The sequence below is a fragment of the Acinonyx jubatus genome, chromosome A2, assembly GCF_027475565.1.
Source record: "Acinonyx jubatus isolate Ajub_Pintada_27869175 chromosome A2, VMU_Ajub_asm_v1.0, whole genome shotgun sequence".
Lineage (NCBI taxonomy): Eukaryota > Metazoa > Chordata > Mammalia > Carnivora > Felidae > Acinonyx > Acinonyx jubatus.
Genome location: NC_069383.1, coordinates 22,966,709 through 22,979,719, shown reverse-complemented (window position 1 = coordinate 22,979,719; position 13,011 = coordinate 22,966,709). Strand labels below are relative to the sequence as shown.

General features: G+C 41.4%; 1 protein-coding gene across 5 annotated transcripts in view; it reads right to left on the bottom strand.

Moving 5' to 3' along the window:
- Positions 1 to 13,011, bottom strand: part of UBE2H (ubiquitin conjugating enzyme E2 H) — a 101,442-nt gene that overhangs the window by 57,415 nt on the left and 31,016 nt on the right. The gene's annotated exons all lie outside the window — the stretch shown is intronic.

The window sequence follows — 13,011 nt, the reverse complement described above, 5'->3', positions numbered from 1 at the left end:
CCCCATAAATGATACAGAAACATGCAAATAGTCCAGTGGCCCTCTGCAAAATCCTCATGCAACTATCTATTTAAAAAAACATGCCATCTCCCCTTCTGGGCTGTATGCTTCTTCAATGTGCCATCAACAGTCCCTAGGTCATAGTGGGAGGGGCTTCTCAGTAAGTATTATTAAGCTAAATTTAATATGGCTTTATGCAGTATCTTTGGCATTTCATGCTTCCAATGTTCTTCTCTTCTCTGAACATCTTTGAAAACTTTACTTCCTTTGTTTTCAATACAGCAGAGCAGTTTTTACCCTAATACTTGACACGTAGACTACCATATCACTCAATGAAAACAGAATTGTTTAATAATCCCTACCCACAGACATACTTAAAGCATATGTGAATCATTTACAGTAAGCAGTGACTTTTTTTTTTTTTTTTTTTTGAAGTAAGCTCTATGGCCAACATGGGGCTTAAACTCATTACCCTGAGATCAGGAGTCGCATGCTCTACTGAGCCAGCCAGGTGCCTCAGCAGTGACTTTTTTTTTCTTTAATGTTTATTTTTGAGAGACAAAGAGAGCACAAGGGGCGGGGGGGAGGGCAGAGAGAGAGGATTCTTCAAACTCACCAACTGTGAGATCATGACCTAAGCCAAAGTCAGACACTTAACAGACTGAACCACCAAGGCACCCCTCCAGCAGTGACATTTTTAAAGGAAATATATTCTTTGCCACTCTCCAAGTGACATATAGTATATTACAACTGCAAAGTGTTGTATAAAAATTAACAAATACAAGCAGTGGTACCCATTCTACAGATGAAGATTATAGAAAAGTGAAAAACAATGGATCACAGAAAACGAGCAGGAAGAGATTTTAGGCATGCGGTCATTCCTTTTTTTTTTTTTTTAATGTTTATTTATTTTGAGAGAGAAAACGCGCGTGTGTGCATGTGGGTGGGGTGCAGAGATGGGGGAGAGAGAATCCCAGGCAGGCTCCATGCTGTCGGTGCAGAGCCCGACTCAGGGCTCTATCTCACGAACCAAACTGTGGTATCAAGACCTGAGCCAAAACCAAGAATTGGACAGTCCCAGGTGCCCCCAACCTTTCCTTTTTATGAAGCAGTCAACACATCTCAAAGTCATGGAGCTACTTATGGAAAGATCCACGTCCATAACCCAGGCCACGACTCTTCCTCCTTTCCTTCTCCATACTGTCTAATTATGCGTTTGTGTCTCTGGAGACCAAGAATCCCCCACAGTAATTTTACAACATCAATAATCTCAAGAATTTCTTAAAGCAAGTTCTTTGAAATTCAAATATGAATGCCTATAAACCCAAAGGAAAGGGGGAAAAGAACACACATGCACGTACAAACCATTAGTTTGCCATTATAAATCATTGCTCTAAAGCTCTGGTCAGAAGGACCTCTTGATTCCCTAGTTCTTTTCCAGAACATGAAGGACCAACACCTGCTGTCCACTTTGCAGCTCCACATTCATTAGGCATAGCAGGTGTCAAATATTAGTAACACCTTAACCTCGATTTCATAAAAATTAAATGAGGGAAGACAGCGGCACAAACTCAGGCTTTTTAAAGCAATACACATATAAAGAGATAAGTAACAGGTCTGGGGCGCCTGGGTGGCTCAGTCAGTTGAGCGCCCAACTTCGGCTCAGGTCATAATCTCACAGTTCATAGGTTCGAGCCTCGTGTCGGGCTCTGTGCTGACAGCTCAGAGCCTGGTGCCTGCTTCAGATTCTGTGTGTGTGTGTGTGTCTATCTCTCTCTCTGCCCCTCCCCTCTCCCCTGCTCACACTCTGTCTCTCTATCGAAAATAAACACAGGGGTGCCTGGGTGGCTCAGTCAGTTGAGCATCTGACTTTAGCTCAGGCCATGATCTCACAGCTCACAAGTTCAAGCCCCGCCTCGGGCTCTGTGCTGACAGCTCGGAGCCTGGATCCTGCTTTGGATTCCGTGTCTCCCTCTCTCTCTGCCCCTCCCCCACTCGCACTCTGTCTCTCAAAAACCAAACATTAAAATTTTTTTTTTGAAAAAGAAATAAACATTAAAAAAACTTTTTTTAATTGATTGCCAGGTACAATTAAGAGGTATGGAAGTGGTAAGTAAGGATAGGGAAGCTAGTCTAATAATTTAAAGTAAAAAAGTTTGAGTATTAAATATGCACAAACAGTATGAGAATAAAAGCTGTATTGTTATGAGGTCCAGGGAGGAAATTAAAAATCAAATTTCTCACAAGGCGTGCTTCCTGAATAATTAAGCAATGTGAAAAAAAATCAAATATAGCAAAACAAGAGAAAACAAACCTAGACACACACAACAGTGGGTGTATATATAGAAGAAAATCTGGCGTTGAAAAGGTGACAAAACTATTAAGTTTCCCTCTCTCATGTTCGTACCACGGGGTCAAACAGGACTGATAGGTTCGGGTGCCACACCACAGGGCAGAGTGCTGTTCTGAGTGCACCTCTCAATACAACTGAACAACCTCCTCTGGTGAAGCACTGACTTGTAGGTCTTTTCCCTAAACTGTCTTTTAAAATGTGAGTGGGGCCCAACATGGCCTTCCCATCCCCTAACCCGCTAGTCTCACTGCCCAGATAAACCAGTTTATTTTATATATACACATTCATATCATCACAGACACACAAGTGTAAACTGTTGTGTAAACACCTCTCTCCGTGGAATACGTGGAGGACATCTTGATCAGTACACAGAGATCTAAGCCATCCCCCCTTTTAATGCTCGCATGGTATCAAAGTACCATAATTTAATCATCCATTAGTGAACTGGTAGTTTATGGTCAGCTTTTTGCTACTACGACGTCACAAAGAACACTCCAGTACATGCCTGTTGATATAGTTTTTCAAGTTTCTGTTTGCAGTTTCTACAAGTGGAACTTCTGGGTCAAAGGGATATATACCTAATTGTGATAAATGTCCTTCAAAAAGACTGCCTCCAGCTACTTTCTAACCATCATCCTAAGAGCCAACCTGGTTTCCTCACACCCTCACCAACACTGGCATTAACGCTTTTACAGTGAAACAAAATTCATTATCTTTAGACACTACCCCAATCGCCATCTGTAGCTCAAACTGCCCAGGGCTCTTGTTCTCTCATGCTGTTCACCAACTCAACTGCAACCCTGGCTGGGTCACCCAAGGGAAAAAGATCCACTCTACTGACCTTACTTCTTGCCTAACACGGCACCTTCATGTGAGGATGGCCCTTCAGGATTTATGAACAAGAACACACTAAGACATGAAACACCCTTGGTTAGCTATCTCAAAGACCAGACTAGCCAATTAAATCTCACTTAACCCATAAGACAGATTAACTCCAGAACCTGGGCACGAAAAGGTGAAAAGAAGGGAAGAGTTTAGTCTGACATGGCATCATTTAATTAAGTGACAGGAATAGTATCTTACCTACTTCTCTAAATATACAAAGCATTTGCACTTCTATATCTATGCCCCAAATAGAATGTGAGGTTAATTTCTTATTTCTAGGGTAGACCTGATATTTTAAATATCTCCTTTTACCAAACTACTTTTGCTCTCACAGCATACAAAATAATAAATACTCAGGGCGCCTGGGTGGCTCAGTGGGTTGGATGTCCGACTTCACTCAGGTCATGCATGATCTTGCGGCTCGTGGGTTCGAGCTCCACATTAGGCTCTCTGCTGTCAGCACAGAGCCCGCTTTGGATCCTGTCTCCCCTCTCTCTCTGCCCTTCCTCTGCTTATGCTCTCTCCCTCTCTTAAAAATAAATGAACATTAAAAAAAATAATGAATACTCACAAAAGATTTATACAGATTTACACAAAATCTCAGTAAAAGATACTTAACATTATATGAAATAAAGTTAAATCTCTAATTTATTAGAAGCCATAGTTTACTCTTGACTCCTTAAAACAAGAGATCTAATAGGAAATAATTCAAACATATAAAATGGTATTTATTTTCCATATATCTACATATTATTTGATTTTCTGGTTACAAATATTATCAAAAGACTTTCTCACTATAGAATATCAGGATTTTCACCTTACCCCCACATTCCCTCTCCCTATCCATGGAACAAATGTATAACACCACTGTTGATCAAACTAACATTCAGAGATTACATTATTAAGGACCATGTAAATATTACTCACTGCAGCGACATATAGTGTTGTATGACCAGGTTTTTTTCTTTTCAGTATTTTTTCCCAAGGAAATAATGACTGCCTTAAAAAATTAAGCAAACAAGAAACCAATATATCTATCATTAATCTGTCCCTCAACTCTGACAGAACTGTCTCAACAGGTTTAAACACATCAAGACGAATATTCATATTTGAATGTATTCCCCTCACGAATTTACTTTTCTCACTCTTTGGCTCGATTGGGTAACATGTACTCCAATCCCTAAGCATTTGCTGGCTAGGTGGCAAAGGAAGGTGACTCATGAATATACTGGTTGACAGAAGGAAGCCAGAAAGGGATCAATTCCTGACTGCAATGTGCCCAGCAGTAATTAAGAATTTCTCTGTGAAAAAGGAACCACTAACATCACTTTAAAATAAATAGAAAATATTCAACATTTGCACTATCTAGACGTAAAATCCAGGACTGCAGAATCACGTGTTAGAGACAGAACACCAAGGAAGTCCTAAGGCCCAGTCACCTCTCTACTTAGTGTCACAAAAATCACCCGGTTTCAGAGCTACCCTACCCCAGAAGAAGAGGGCTTTTTTTTTCCCCCAAGAACAGAGACTTCACAAGAAAATAAGTTCAGAATTCTAGTGGTTAGAGGAGTGGACTCATTAATGCGCATCTCAGCTTGATCATTTACTTGCCAGACGGTCTCAGGCAGGTCACTTAAACCTCTGTGTGCCTTGGTTTTCCTGATGTAAAAAAGGAGTATAGTAAATACAAGATTAAGGCAAGGCTCAGTATTTGTTATTATTAATATTCCAAAAACCGTATCTGCAGCTTTCACAGGACACACCTACAATCTAGTCCGCCCTGGTTACTAAGACACAAAACTGAAATTACATCTCTTGCATCTCAAGTGTTAAATACACAAGTGACGTTTTACATGTAAATGCTTAGGCCCTTATTATATTGATGTCAGCAATTACTAATGACGGGCTTATTAACCTATAACTTGTTCCCCAAATGGCATTCTGCCCAACTTCTATGCCGGTGCAGCCCCTTCCCAATTTTTTAAATTGCTACTTCCCCTTTTTAGACACATGTATTCACAGCTATCTCGGTTAGCACTCAAATAGGCTGAGTACTGTTCTAAGCCTTTTGTACTAACTCAGAACCCTCACAACAGCCAGGAGACATGTTATTATTACAAAGACCTATTCGTAACACATTCTTCCTCTCTGCCTTTCCAGCCACACTGGTCTTCTTTCATTTCCTGAAACACAACAAGCTCTCCCCCTCCTCAGCGTCTTTGCAATGGCTACTTCTCCCAGCTGGCCCTGACTCCTCTGTGTCTACAGACAGCTTGCTTCCTCTGAGTATCCTTTATGGTGCGTCTCAAACGCCACTTCCTCAGATACCTTTCTGATCACCTGGATTACACACTCCAACAGACCCCCAGTTATTCTCTACTTATGTCCATTTCCTTGTAGGTCTTATCAAAAGTACTACTTTGTCTGTTTAAAACCTCCCTCACCTCCAACAGAATTCAAGTTCCAAGAGGGCAGGAACCTTATCTGACTTGTTCTCTGCCTGGCAAAAATGAGTGCTCAACAAATTCTAGCTAAAGGAATAACGTGAAAAAATAAAAATAAATAAATAATATGAATGGGTGCCAGGCACTACGCTAGACAGTGGGATCTGAAAATTAGAGGGTATCTGCCCTCAGATAGCTCAGGCTTCAGTAGGAAACTGACAAGCAAGCAATTACCAGTGAGTATTACCATAAGAGTTACCCAGAGGATGCAAAGGAGGCTTAAAGAAGGTGCTCCTAACCCAGGAGGGTGGGAAGGGAAAGGCTGTTTTCAGGAGGTAGTGACGCCAGCTGAACCCAAGGGGAGATTAGTCCTTTGTTCTTATGTAGTGGCTGTAGGGCGTTTTGTCCAAACACATGAAATTAAGATGGCCTCCAAAGCTCAACTCAGTATCAGCACATAGTGACCAGGAAGAAAGGTGTGCAAGCCATCTGAAGGAGCCAAACTGAATGTATTTATATATATAAAGAAAAAGGTATCAACAGAAAGGGTCAGCCCTCTCTCAAAATAAATAAATAAACATCGAAAATTTTTGAAAAAAAAAAAGAAAGGGGTGCCTGGGTGGCTCAGTTGATTAAGTGTCTGACTCTTGATTTCGGCCTAGATCATGATCTCACTTGTTTTCTTGGTTTTTTTTTTTTAAGTTTTTTTTTTAATGTTTTATTTTTGAGAGACAGATCCAAGTTGGGGAGAGGCAGAGAGAAAGGGAGACACAGAACCCAAAACCAGCTCCAAGCTGTCAGCACAGAGCCTGACATGGGACTGGAACTTACCAACTGTAAGATCATGACCAGAGCCCAAGTCGGACGCTTCAATCTTTGAGCCACCCAGGTGCCCTTGATCTCACTTCTTTGGATCGAGCCCCATGTTGGGCTCTGCACTGGCAGCCTGGAGCCTGCTTGGGGTGTGCTTGCTCTCGCTCGCTCTCTCTCTCCCTCTCTCCCTCTCCACCCCTCCCCCCCCAATAAACACTTTTTTTTTAATTTTTAAAAATTAAAAAAGAAAAGAAAAGAAAGGGTCAGTCCTACAAGCACTGTGGGAAAAATTAGAGAAAAAGGCTGGCAGGGGCCACTGAGCAAGGGAGCAGGAGCCTTTGCTCATAAAAATGAGTTTTCTGGTCATAAGGGATCTATTATGAGATGACGGCACCATTAAATTATGAGAAGCCATTAAACATTTGACTCATCTCATTGTTTTTGTTCTGATTCCTTCTCAGATCATCTTTTAGTTACGGTATGGGCTCCTAGCGATGTCTACCTATAGGGAGAGAACACACTGGTGCACACTGTAAATTACACATACAGGCTTTCCAATTTTACCTTTAAGATTCATGAGCTTGGTAATCTGATGCCAGGGAAATGGATCTGCTCTTAGTTCACCAGTTATGTACTGGGAGGTAGGAAGCCCCTCTCCCAACAAAGGATGAGGCAAGCCTGACTTCAAACAAAAGAAAAACGTTTAGGCTTTAAGAAAAACATTTGACGTGAATCTGACCTTTCAGAAGGTGAAGGAAGAGGGCCAAGCCAAAGAGGACTCTAATGTTTTAGACCTGAGTTATCTGGGCGTGGCGATACGATTCAGCAAGAGAGCAAGAGCAATCTGAGAGACACAAAGACTCACAGAGGGTGTTCTATTCAAGACATGTTAAATCTGCAATCTCCCAAGGGTGGTCTGGTGGAGATATCCTGTTGGCATTTGGCCGTTCAAGACTACAACTCAAGAGACCAGGAATTTTAAAATTTTGGAGACACTTGTATTAGGACAACAGGTGAAATCACCCAAGAAAAGTGTGTCTCCTAACAAGAGATAATGACCAACTGTGGAACCTAGGTACACCCAGTATTTAAAGGACAGAAGAGGAACGTGCATAGAGACAGGCATCTAGAATTGTTCTACACACTTGTTGGATGCTGATTCAACGTCGTATTTCAACAATTGCATATACAATTTTTTACAGATAAAGTACAAATTAAAAACAAACAAACAAACAACAATTTGCTTATAGCAAAGTTACTGAAAAAGACACAAAAGTTCTTTCAGAACACCATAATATGGCTTCCTGGGACAGGAAGGAAATCAAGGAGATACACCCTCTTGACTTCTTACCAATACTTCAAAAAGTGAAATAAAGCTTGTTGAAAGGAACAAAGAACGTTCTTTTGGGACCTACTTTAAAATGTTTAAATCTTGCCAAGAGTTCAAAGTCCATGATGCTAACCACCTTTGAATGAATTTTCAAGGCAAAGATAAAAGCTCCAATGTGTACTTTAATCACTAAGGTTGGTTTTGAGAAACATTACTACACACACACACACACACACACACACACACACACACGCTCTGTAACAAGGCAAACCTTCATCCTGTAAGAGGTCTAGGATACAGCACAGTATCATTCTCCCCAACGGTGTCACTGAGTGTGTTTGTGACTCACTGAGTTGAAAAGTTTGTCATAAGAACCACTTACTGTTTTTCTGAGCAATGCCAAATGCTAAAAATTGAGCTGTACTAAACTTCCTACCCTATCATACTTGACAACTTTGTTGGAGAAGAACAAACTACTCCATAAAAAACCTGGGATTTCAATACAAGTTGCAAAGTTAAGTGCCAAATAATGGTATGATAGGTCAAATGAGGCAGTCATCACTAAAGCCTGGACTGCGTAAGAAGAAAATGGGGTGGAAACCAGACTTTTAAAGAAAGGCAAGACAGTCAAGATAAGAAGCAACGTGAGGTAACAGGAGTATTGCAAGCAGATAGAGATATGAGCAAAGGCACAGATGATACAGGAACTGTGCTAGGAACCAGCTGGTCAGTCTTTTTGGAGGAGTAAGAGATTAATTTAGCCAGGCAATAGTCAATAAGGCCAGAGAAGTAGACAAGAAGACAGCAGAGAGCCAGACCACAGAAGGCTGTACTTTATCCTATGGACGGTACAAGGCCGCGATGGTTTTATGCACAGGTGGGTGGTGTGTGCAAAGCAAGGTTCTGGAAAAATTAATCTGGCAACTGTGTATAGAAGAGGTAATAAGGTATCATGGTTGTGGTGAAAATATACATATGTCAAAACTCAAACTGCACACCTGAAATTGCTGAATTTTACTGTACATAAATCATACATCAATAAGGCCAATTAAAAAAAAAAAAAAACAAAGGACAAAGGTAAAGACAGGAATGGAATTAAGTATTAAAAAAATCCAGGCTGGTTTAAAAAAAAAATCCAGGCTATAAAATTCTGGACCTTCAATCGATGAGGTTAATTCAGCAGTGTGCAGAAGCTAGCTGACTGCTGTATGCATTTCTTCCCAACTGTAAGTTCAGTGACATCACATCTGTGGTCTGAAACCAGCCATGGTGGAGTACTTGCACTTCAGAAATCAGCAAATGCTACGCATCAAGGCTTTATCCCCCCAGGGCAGTTGTTCAACATTCGCCAGCACACCACTGTGTCATTTCTATACAAGGTCTAGTATGAATATGGCACTAAATGAAGAGTCAGTCCCTCAACATTTTCTTCTAATTCGAAATAATGACATAGTTTTGAAGCACCATCTCTCAGTCTTATGCTCAGCAGATGGTTACCAAAAAAGTGTTAGATTTAAGAGCCTAACATTTTATTAGTTTGAAGAACTAAAGCATGCCTACGAATTAAGATAGAAACCTTTGTCTGCATCTCTCAATCAAGGTTTTCTAGCTATTATGTGGTTCCCCTGGGACAAACACCAATTGATGATGATAATGCACAAAAAATTCCAGCATTCACTCCATTATAGGAAAGGCTAATTGCATGGGCCTATTATTGGAATATGCTTTCCTAGTTTAAACTAGCTGCATTTCAATAGAGTAAAGAGCATTTTCTAGAGAAACCCTACCGTGAAAAGATGAACTTTTGTCTTAACAACTTTAGTTTCAAAACTATTCACTTACAGATGCCGATTTCACATCTCTGAAGCAAAATGGCTCATTTGTTATGTAGATTACCAAGCAATCACTTAAGAATAAAGAGGTTTCCTCTTTAGAAGCTCCAGCTAACTGTCTGCACAGGCTGAATCTCAAAACCAGCCAAGTATACTTCTAAATATGACAGCAAATAACTGTTTGAATCTTTGTGATTTCACTGCACAGACATACAAGTGTGCACCTCCTTCCCATTATCCAACCCACCTTCCAGGGCCAACCTGATGTTCCTCCCCCCAAAAGGCTGCCTTTATAGAGCGCCTGGGTATCTATCTGCAATGGTAAGAAGTCAGGGTATCAGAGGCAGGTACAGCAAGAGGGACAGCATAATGATCTGTAATGGTCTGATTCCATGAGTCCTTACTTCGGTAACAGACTTACATTTTGTTCCAAAAGTTAAGTCCATTACTTAATTCAGAATGTATTTCTTTATGAATAAAAGCCAACTTAATTCACTTGTAGCTGAAGTACACGATTTTACTTTGGAACATTAATCCCCATCTATACCAATGTTTCTACTAGGAAGTACAAATGCATTGAGGGTTCTAAACTGAGATGCTAACATCTTCATTGTGCGGTCCTTATTGCACCCAAAGCCCCCATCTAAATGGAGGGAAATAAGACATAAGAATTATCAATGAAGAACTATGAAATATAAGGAGCAGGGAGAAAATGACAGGGGAAGAAATGACTGGAAACATGAGGAAAATCTGTAAGAATCACCAGGGTATTAACATGCCCTGCCCCACAGAGAAGTGGGGGTGTAGGGAGGGTGGTAGGTATTCAGCAGACACGTATACTTTAATGAAGAGCCCCATGGGTTCTGATCTACACTCCAAATGAAGAACCATAGCTCTCAGGAGTGAGCTGCTGGGCCACGAAGAGCATACAAGGATCAGTTCCAAGCCCCAGGCCTGTATACCCAGCATTTTTTGCACTAGATACCCGAGCCCAAGGGTTTTTCCTTTTGCTACTTTCCTTAGGCTTTTAATTCCCCAGGAAGAGTAAAAATAAGGACACCCCAAAAAGAAAGAAAAATGTACCTGTGGCCCTACCTCTTTACTGATATTGCCCATTCTTCAAAATGTCCAAGCCCAGGTATACAGTGTACAGTTCTAACAGCTGGGGACAAAGGTACATAAAAGACACAGGATCTACCCTCCAGGGAGCAGCCTGTGTGTGGGGGCGGGGGTAGTTAGTGTGGGGGGTTGAAGCTACAAGCACAGAGCTGATTATAAAGTGTAACTGCTCACGGGGAAAGCAAAGAATGCTACTGGAGCACACACAAGACAGGAAAAGCACCTAAGGTAGATACGGAGATGGGCATGGGAGCTCCAGGAAGGCTCAGAGGAAAATGCAATGCATGAGGTGAAACTAAAGGATAAAGGCAAGCGAGCCAGAAGAAGGGACCATGCACAACAGTCAGCCACTCCCCTCTGGAAGGCTGGTCACCTGCAGGGTGGGTGCAGTCCTACATCTTGGACCCTCACTGTAGGCAGGCACTACCCCTCCCTATCAAAAGGACCTTCTATACCCAGGTTGGGCTTTAAACCACAGGCACTGAAGAGCAACTAAGGGGTTTCCAGCAGGAAGTGGCAAGATCGGATATTCTGAAAACAGTATCACTCCAGCAGCAAAATGAAAGGCAGACTGGAAGGAGGGAGACTAGACACAAGGAGCTCTGAAGCTGTGGGGTGATCTGCAACAGCCCAGGTGGATCATGAGGGCCTGAATTAAGCAGTGGTGGTAGGGATGGGGGGGGTAGGCAGAGAGAGTAAAGATGTCAAGAAGGCAGAATAAGGAGTAAAGGGATGACATTCAGGTTTCCCACTTGGGTAACAGCTGAGTGAAAACACACACACACACTCATGGTCTGACTTTAGAGGATATAATACAGAAATCAATAGCAGACATGTTAAAGTTTTAGGGGCCAGTTGGGATATTCTTGAAGAGAAGTTTGAAAGGCAGGAAGCTGTACCAATCTAGAGTCTGGGAAACAGCTCAACTGAAGATGTAAACACCTGAGTCATTTTATGGTAAAGGATTTGTAATCTGCAAAGACTGAGCATGAAGCCTGTGGAATAATCAACCTTTAATCAATCTATATCAACCTACAGAGAGAGATGCAGGACCAAGGCAGGGATTTACAGTGAAACAGAAGTATGTTTCTTTAGTCCATGGGTCCACCACCTATGGCATCGTCGGTTTTCATAAATAAAGATTTATTGTACCGTGCCAAGGTGATCTATTTACGTTTTTTGGGTTTGTTTGTTTGTTTGTGAGAAAGAGTGTGTGTGCACCTGCACGAGCAGGGAAGGAGCAGTGGGAGAGAGAGAATCTTAAGCAGGCTGCACACGCAGTCCAGAGCCCAATGTGGGGCTCGATCTCACGACCGACAGATCATCACCTGAGCCGAAATCAAGAGCCCTAGGCTTTAATCAACTGAACCACCCAGGTGTTCCCATTTACATATTATTGATGGCTGCTTCTGTGCTGGGACAGCTGAGTTAAGTAGTTGGGGGAAAAAAAAAAACCATAATAGTCCACAAAGTCTAAATTGCTATTTGGCCTTTTATAGGATATCTATGATTTGCCCACCCTTCCTTTAGTCAATAACTCTTGGGCAAAGTCCATTCCACTTCCTACCTCAGTTTCTCCATTTGAGAAACAAAAAGTGCATTATGTTTAACTGCAAAAAGAACTTAAACGGCTCATGAATATTGTTAATTTCAAAGCCATTCATCAAAATGTATGCTCAACCCTTAAAATACTTTGTGCAACACAACCAACTGTGTTTTCAATTAAAGTCAAGGTTTTAGGGGTGCCTGGGTGGCTCAGTCGGTTAACTGTTTGACTTCGGCTCAGGTCATGATCTCACGATTCGAGAGTTTGAGCCCCGCATCGGTCTCTATGCTGACAGCTCAGAGCCTGGAGCCTGCTTTGGATTCTGTGTCTCCCTCTCTCTCTCTCTGCCCCTCCCCTGCTCATGCTCTCTCTCTCAAAAATAAACAAACATTGAAAAAAATTCTTTTTAATAAAAAATAAAGTCAAGGTTTTAAAGTATATAAAATTTTACAAAAGATCATTTGAGGATACAGTATTTGAATTACAAGGCAATTTACTGGTTTACATGTGACTACAAAATAAAGAGAATCCCAATCTTAACCTAAAACCCAATTCAGAATGTTACACCACAGTCTACTCCAGAAAGCATTCACCTCTACAAGAATCTTTGATAACGGATTGCACCATAAAGCAGATTAAACCACTGCCATCATTTTTTGGTCATCTACCATGTCCAGATAACTATGCTG